Source organism: Cryptomeria japonica, chromosome 8 (genome assembly GCF_030272615.1).
Source record: "Cryptomeria japonica chromosome 8, Sugi_1.0, whole genome shotgun sequence".
Taxonomy (NCBI): Eukaryota; Viridiplantae; Streptophyta; class Pinopsida; order Cupressales; family Cupressaceae; genus Cryptomeria; species Cryptomeria japonica.
Genome location: NC_081412.1, coordinates 591718521 through 591726208, shown reverse-complemented (window position 1 = coordinate 591726208; position 7688 = coordinate 591718521). Strand labels below are relative to the sequence as shown.

General features: G+C 37.2%; 1 pseudogene; it reads right to left on the bottom strand.

Annotated features, from left to right (window-relative positions):
* Nucleotides 1–4587: 4587 nt before the first annotated feature.
* On the bottom strand, nucleotides 4588–7189 carry LOC131037917 (LRR receptor-like serine/threonine-protein kinase ERL1; annotated as a pseudogene).
* Nucleotides 7190–7688: the final 499 nt, after the last annotated feature.

Sequence of the window (7688 nt, the reverse complement as noted above, 5' to 3'; positions counted from 1 at the left end):
CGTGTTGATAGCCCTAGAGTCTATAGACAACCTCCATGTCGCTTCTTTCTCAGGAGCTAGCACTGTTGGGACTGTACATGGGCTTATACTTTTTCTAATGAACCCTTTCTCAAGTAATTCTTGGATTTGTCTTGCAACTTCTGCATTTTTTTCAGGGGGCAGTTTATAGGCTGCCTTGTTAGGTAGTGTAGCACTCGATATAACATCAATACAATGACTGATTTCTCTTTGGGGAGGTAGGCTATATGTGGTACTGTCTGCAACTATTCCCTTGTACTTATCTAGCAGATCTTGAACCTCCTTAGGCCCTACTTCCCCCCTTGCCTCATGTCTCTTAGGCTACTTCTTAGGTTAATCACTAGGCATGACAACTATGGAAAATGAAGGAGTATCCTTCTCCTTCAAATCCCTCATGAACTCTTTCTCATCTACTAGCATGACACTAGTCACAATGTGTTTATCCTTACTGTCATCTGGGAGAGGGGTCATGGTAAAGTTCTCTCCATTTTTGGTGATGGTGTAGACATTCTTCCTACCCTCATGCCTAGCATCCACATCATGTTTCGAAGGCCTACCAATTAACAAATGACAAGAATCCATTTCTACCACATCACACAATACTCTATCCTTATATTCACCAATTGAGAAGTCTACCCAAACTTGTTCACTAATCAACATTTGTTGTCCCTTGTTTAACCAAGATACTTTAATGGGACATGGATGAGGTGTTATTTGCAAGTTAAGTTTGCTGACCATTTCAATAGAAGTTATGTTATTTGTGGACCCAGAATCCACAATGACTCTACAAAATTTACCTTGTAAGGTGGTTCTGAAAAGAGATTTCCTTTGAGGTGGTTCTTTGTTGATTGGCTCCTTCAAGAGAGTCATTTTTATCATCAAGAGCTCTCCTTGCTCTGAGTTTGTAGATCTTGAAGTTGATGTGTGGTAAGAGGTCATGCTTTGACTATCTTCCTCTTGGATGAAATGCGTTCTTCTTTCACTCCCTTGACCATCATTCCCTTGCTTCTCTGGACACCTAAAGGATTGATGTCCCACCTAGTTACAAGAGAAACACCTACCAGTGAAAACACTAGGTCCTCTTCCACCAAATCTTCCTCTTCCACTTGCTCTTCTCCCTCTAGAACTACCTTTGTTCCCTGAATCTCCCTCATGTTCCTGATTGCTTGTTTCTCCTTCGGGTTTAGGATATGATCCTCTACCATTGAATCTCCCCTTACCTTTGAATTTGTATCTCTTCCTCTATTATGGTGTTCTCCTCTCCTCTTTTGCTTCTCCTCCTAAGTGTCATTTGATAACACTTATGCACTGATTCAAGATTAAACAAACTTAGTTCATCTTGAATGTTGAACTTAAGGCCATTCATGTACCTTGCTAGCTTTTGTGTCTCGCTTTCTGGTATCTTTTCTTTAAGTGTCATTTTGGGGAACTCCTCTTTGTAAGCACTAACATCTAAATTCTTTTGCCTCAAATTTTGTAGTTTCTTATGTAGGATTATCTCATAATTGTCGGGGAATAATTTCTTCTTAACTTCTAACACTATCCTATTCCATGAAGTCATGGGGTTCTTACCTTCCACCATTCTTTCCCTTTGTAGGAAATTCCACCAACTAATGGCAGGACCCTTCAATTTTGACTTAGCCACCTTTACTCTTTGATTATTCACCACCTCCTCATATTCAAAATAGTTTTCTAAGGCCTTAATCTAGTCCATGCACTCCTCTAGATTCATCTTCCCTTGAAACATAGGTAATTCTGCTTTAGTATCTCTTCCACCTACTCTCTTAAGGGCTTCAATGAAATGCCTTTGATCTACAAGTACGACTGGGTTCTCTCCTTGTTCTTCTCCTTCTTATTATTCCTTAGAGTTTGAGCCAACTTCCTTCCCAGCCTGATCCTTCTTCAACTTTGCTAGTTCCGCTTCCATCCTTTTGTTCTTGGTTATTTGGTCCCTCACTATCCTAGCCAATTCTACATCGGTGACTCTAGAGGGTATCTCCTCTTCACTTTGTCCCTTTGTCCAATCTCCCATGGTTCAAACTCTTCCCAATTTCTTCTAGAGCTCTGATACCACCTGATGCAGAGATCTTCAGCAGTAGAGTAGCAAACCCCACACACACACTCACCTTTCACTCTCACAATGCTTAAGCCTATGAAGGCCTCAATCACACCAAAACCAAAACTTGGATTTTACACCTCACAAGGTTGGAAAACACCTTTAAATGTCCTTAGTTCCTAACAAGACCTTCCACAACCTTCTTGTCTCACAAGGATTGTAAATGTTGTTCTTTACCCCTATTTGCACCTACCTGACTAGTAGCCCTATTTTACTGCTTTTTCAGTCTTTACTCGAAAAAGTACCAAAAAAGGCCCAAAAAAAACTATAGTTTCAAATACCCTTTTGGAACTTCTTTTAGACTCCAAATAACTAGATCCCCAACTTGCTGGAGCATTCCTAGACACCTACTTGGGTCACAAACCTAGTTGATCAAATTAGGCCTAGGTTACAAAGGAATTATATGGGAATGGGATCACAAGGGGGATCCAATGCTTAATAGGAATTTTTTAGTTTATAAATGCACCAATTCAACCATCTAAATCCTTCCATCAATGTCTTGCATCTTACAATCAATCAATTCTTGACTGTTCTAATCTAAACCCTCACAAAGTTTAGACTAGGGCTTGGTGGTAAAAATACCAAACCAAATAATTTGATCTCACCCATTTGGAATCTCATAATACACCCTCCTAAATTGCATCCTACCAAAGACCATTGAAAACCAATGGCTAGACTGCAAGTTAGGGCCTCATCTATGCAACACCCTAGGGAATTTAAGGGTTTTTGGACCTACAGAAGCAAATTGTCAATATCTCCTTCGAAACCCCACTTCAACGGGTCAGACTAGGTTCATTTGAAAGGTAACTCAATTATCTACTTTTCCAAGCCAATTTTTTACAAAATCATTCAATACTCTGTATAGACAGTACGGAAAAGTAACACAATTCTAGCAAAATCAGATTTGTTTCATTCCACACTTTCCACCAAACTTATCCAAATCATCCAATACCATCAACAACCTTTCTCATCAATTGTATAAGCATAAATAGGCTTCTCTCAATGACCACAACCAACTTTGAAACGGTTGTGACCGTTGGAGAGAGGTGACATTCCAACTGGCAACTTTTCAAAAGTTGCTTTGACAACAATGACAACATTTATGCAAATTTTGCAACTTTTAATCCTTAAGAACCTAAACCTTATCAAACACAATTAAGAGCATCATTATCCTTCAAAACACCTAAGACAATATTCTAGGATCATAAAACACAAAATTTCATAATTCAAGCCCACATGGCCTAATAGACCTCTATTCAAAGTTCAAATGCCTTGTTTATGCTTCTATATTTTGATCTTTAAAGTAAGACAACCAATATAATGAGACAAAATTAGGAAGTGTAAGTTTGTAGAGCAACACCTTATTCATATGTTGATGTAGTAGGAAAATGTTAAAGAATTAAAATCTATTGAGGTTCATGGTCATTAATGATTGACAAAAAAAATTATTAGATTTATATTCATTGAATTATTCATATATATGTTCAATGCTAAATATTTTGAAATTTACTATCTTTGTATTTTACATAGATTTTTTAAAATATAGGTAATGCTAGTTTATACTAAACTATAAATGTAATTATCTTAAAACCATGGTAGATCATAAGACCACATTTATTTGAGCTGCTTTGTAAAATGGTTCACACACCTTGACTATGCTTCCATATTTTTTGTCTTTAAAGTACAGGAACTAGTATAATGAGACAAAAGCATGAAAAGGAAGTTAGCAGATCCGCACCCAACTAATACCTTGATACCATAGTAAACTATAAGAAAATTCAACTCTATTGAAGTTCATGGTCACTACTCATCGGCCAAAAAATATTAGATTCACGTTCATTGATTTATTCATCTTTATGAATGTAAAATATTTTGAAATTTGATCTCTCCACACATTTTACATAGATTTTTTAAAATATGAATATGCTAGTGAAGATACATATAACTAAATCAAGTGGTAAAAGGGTCAATGCAACCATAAAATTTACGAACTCTAAATATAGTAGATGACAAGATAGTACAAAAATAAAATAGTATTAAATTAACACTCAATGGAATGTTCACTTTTCATAGTGTGCACTAACTTATGCTTCATGGCTTTATACCAAATTGAAAATATTCTTTTGTTGCATACATTATAACAATACAAATAAACCAACACTAATATGAGTAACACCACACATATTAGTACATATCTATGACATAATGGTTTTGGAAGCAAAGTAGCTCTATGGATTCAATGTTCGAAGAGATGATAGATTAAATTATCCATTAGAGCAAAGCATATGGATCCCCATTTTATGTGGAAGTGCAAAACTGCAATCACAGTTGCAAATCCCACTCCATAACTTAACCCCAGCCCCATTGCCCACCTTTGATCCATTACAATATCTACAACTGTATTATTAAAAAAAAAAACTATTTTCTTTGCTATCCAAACTAAGATTATGTGTTCAGTTTTCAAGTTGAGGTCCATAAAGATTGGGATTTCCTAGAAAAGAAGAAGCCCCAAAGGTTGAGAACTTCTTCCCTTGTGGTATTAATCCGGACAGCATGTTGTCTGAAAGATTCAAAACAACAAGAATGTGAGACTTAAGAGTTCAGAAGGAATCTTTCCTGACAACCTATTTTGTGAAAGATCCAACGACTCTAATTGAGTCAAGGCTCCAAGGGATTTTGGGATTGAGCCACTCAGATTATTTTTTGATATGTTGAGAGATATCAAACCCTTACAGAATCCAAATTCTAGAAGAATATTACCCGACAAATTGTTATGTGATAGATCGATGAACTTGGCTGAATTGATTATCTTCTTGTAGGTTAGATTCCTTCCCTTTATCCAAATGGTTACATCATCCACATATTATAGAAGATGGTCAAAGCCTTCCACTGGAAAATAAGAACTACCATACGTTTGTTGCACATCATTACTTTGTGATTGATTGACAATAGCATATAATTTGCTCACATTTCGAGGAATATTTCCTGTAAATCAAGAATTTGAAGATTCTGCAATTTGACCAACTTAGATGGAATGTTGCCTTTGAACTTATTAGAAGCTAAACTGAGAATTCTCAAATCTATCAACTTTTCAATCCAAATAGGAAGGCTACCCTCAAAATTGTTATTTCCTAAGTCAAGAACTCGAGTTTAATGCAGTTGGCAATGGATGAAGGAACTCTACCTTGCAAACTATTGTCATTGAGATTTAGTGTTCGAAGAACCTTTAGATTTCCCAGCTCTCTGGAATCTCCCTTTGCAAAACATTTTGAGCTAAATTTAAAACTGATAAACTGGAACAGCTCCCAATGCTTCTAGGAATCATACCTGTTAGCTTGTTATTTGACAAATTCAAAATCTCCAATGCATCTGCAATTTCAGTTGAACCGGTACATGCAAACGTTGGAATTTCTCCAGTCAGTTTATTCCCTGACAATGATAGAAACAAAAATTTGCCATTTGTTTCAGGAATGGAGCCCGTGAATTCATTATCTGACAGATCGAGAAAGTATGAAAAAAAATCATGAGCAGGAAGAGAGCCATATAATCCATTTCCATGCAAGTCCACTGTCCTGAAAGTATGAGATATCTTCCGGGGTAGAGAACCTTCCAGCATGTTATTTGAAAGATTGAGAAATATAAGATTAGGAAGATCCCACAGCCACGAAGGTAGATTTCCCACAATACTGTTATCTGAAAGATCTTTTCAATTGAAAATGCTGGGACAAAAATGGAGGAAAGTTGCCTTCTATATTGCAAGACCCCAAAACAAGTTGCCTCAGATGGGCAAACCGAAGAACCCAGCTAGTAGAGATGTTAATGTGAAACTGATTTTCAGAAAGGTCCAGTTCTTGAAGGTGAGTGAGATTGTCGAAAAGTTGAAGTGAAATGTTGTCTGTTAATCCGTTGGAAGAAAGTGACAAAACTTTTAAACTGGACATCTTGAAAATGCAATCTGGAATTGTTCCTGACAATTGGTTATGGCTTAGATGGAGTTCGCGTAATGCCGAAACATCACACAGAGACGGGGGAATTTGACCAGTTAGCTGGTTGTAACTAAGGTCCAGAGTCGCAAGGGACGAAAGGCTGTCTAAAGAGGACGGTATACCTCCTTGGAGATTGTTCCAGCGGAGATACAAGGTCTCAAGTTTTGAAAAATTTGTAATGACGGGGTAAATCACTCATCCTAAATTGCAAGAGTTGAGGTACATCGCAACAAGGGAGGAAGAGTGGTTTAGAAAGAAAGAAAGCTTTCCTTTCCAGATATTGTTTCCAATACTAAGAAATTTGCTCAATTTTGAACGGGCATGAAATTGGAAGGGATGGAACCAATTAGATCACAACCCTCGAGATGAAGTGAAATCAATGAGGAGACGTTCTCAAACCAGGTAGGTAGTTCAAACGGGAATGAATTATAAGCTAAATCTAAATGTGATAAACGGGTGAGGTTTGATAGATCTGGAATATTACCTGACAGCTTACACCAATACATGTGAATTTGGGAAAGATTGGCAAGACCGCTAAGGGCCTCGCCATTGTCAGGTTCACATAAGTCATATCTAAGAATTCTAGGCTTGTTAGATTTCTTACCCATACATCAAACTTACTACTCGTCAACATATGTCGCCAGTCACTTGTCAAATCCAAATGAGGCAAGCGTGACATATTTCCCAACTCCAGAGGGACTTCGCCACCAAATTCAGCATCTTACAGGCTAAGAAATGAAAGCCTCTGCAGTTTTGACAGTAAGGGAGGAATAGAAATACCTTTAAAGTCATTCCGTGTGAGATCCAAGTGCTGTAGATGGCGCAGATTAAACAAAGATGAATGAATCTCCCCACTCAACCGGTGGTGGTACCAATCATTATTTAAATTAAGGCGAATGACATGGGATGTATGATAATTACAGGCAACACCCTCCCACCCGCAACAGTTCAATCCCCGCCAAGAGGATAACCGACCTGAGGTAATTTCAAGACCAGCCTTGAAATCCAGCAAGTATTTTCTCTCATGTTTTAAACATGCTGCTGAAAATGAGAAATGAGCTTGCAGCATTATTATCCACATCAAGAAAGACCCACAACCCACAGACATCTTGAAAGAAAGCGGATACATTGTATTCCTCTTTTCCTTATTCAAGAGATGTGTGCATTCTAAAATTCCCCCCCTCCCCCTCGGTTGTCTATAAATAAGCAAACAACCAACATCGTATTTCTTCTTTCATCTCTGTTATTGATTTGATTACCCTCCAAGTGTTGAATTCGTGAATATAGCTTGTTAAGTTCTTATTCAAGCTTCATATTTGACTTTTATAGCACGCACATAGAAACATTTGGTTACCCCATCTCTAACTTCAATTTGTTATGTTAGGCAAAGTTAAGCTGGCGTAAGAAGTCGGTAAAACTTAATCATATGTCATGAAAAGACTATGAATAAGCGCACAGGATAATATTCTCTGGAGTGCATAGAAAGAGGACGGGCTTTATAAGAAAACTTTATATATAAAAAATAGAAAATAGGTTTTATTTAAAATTGTGTATATATGATGTTTAAT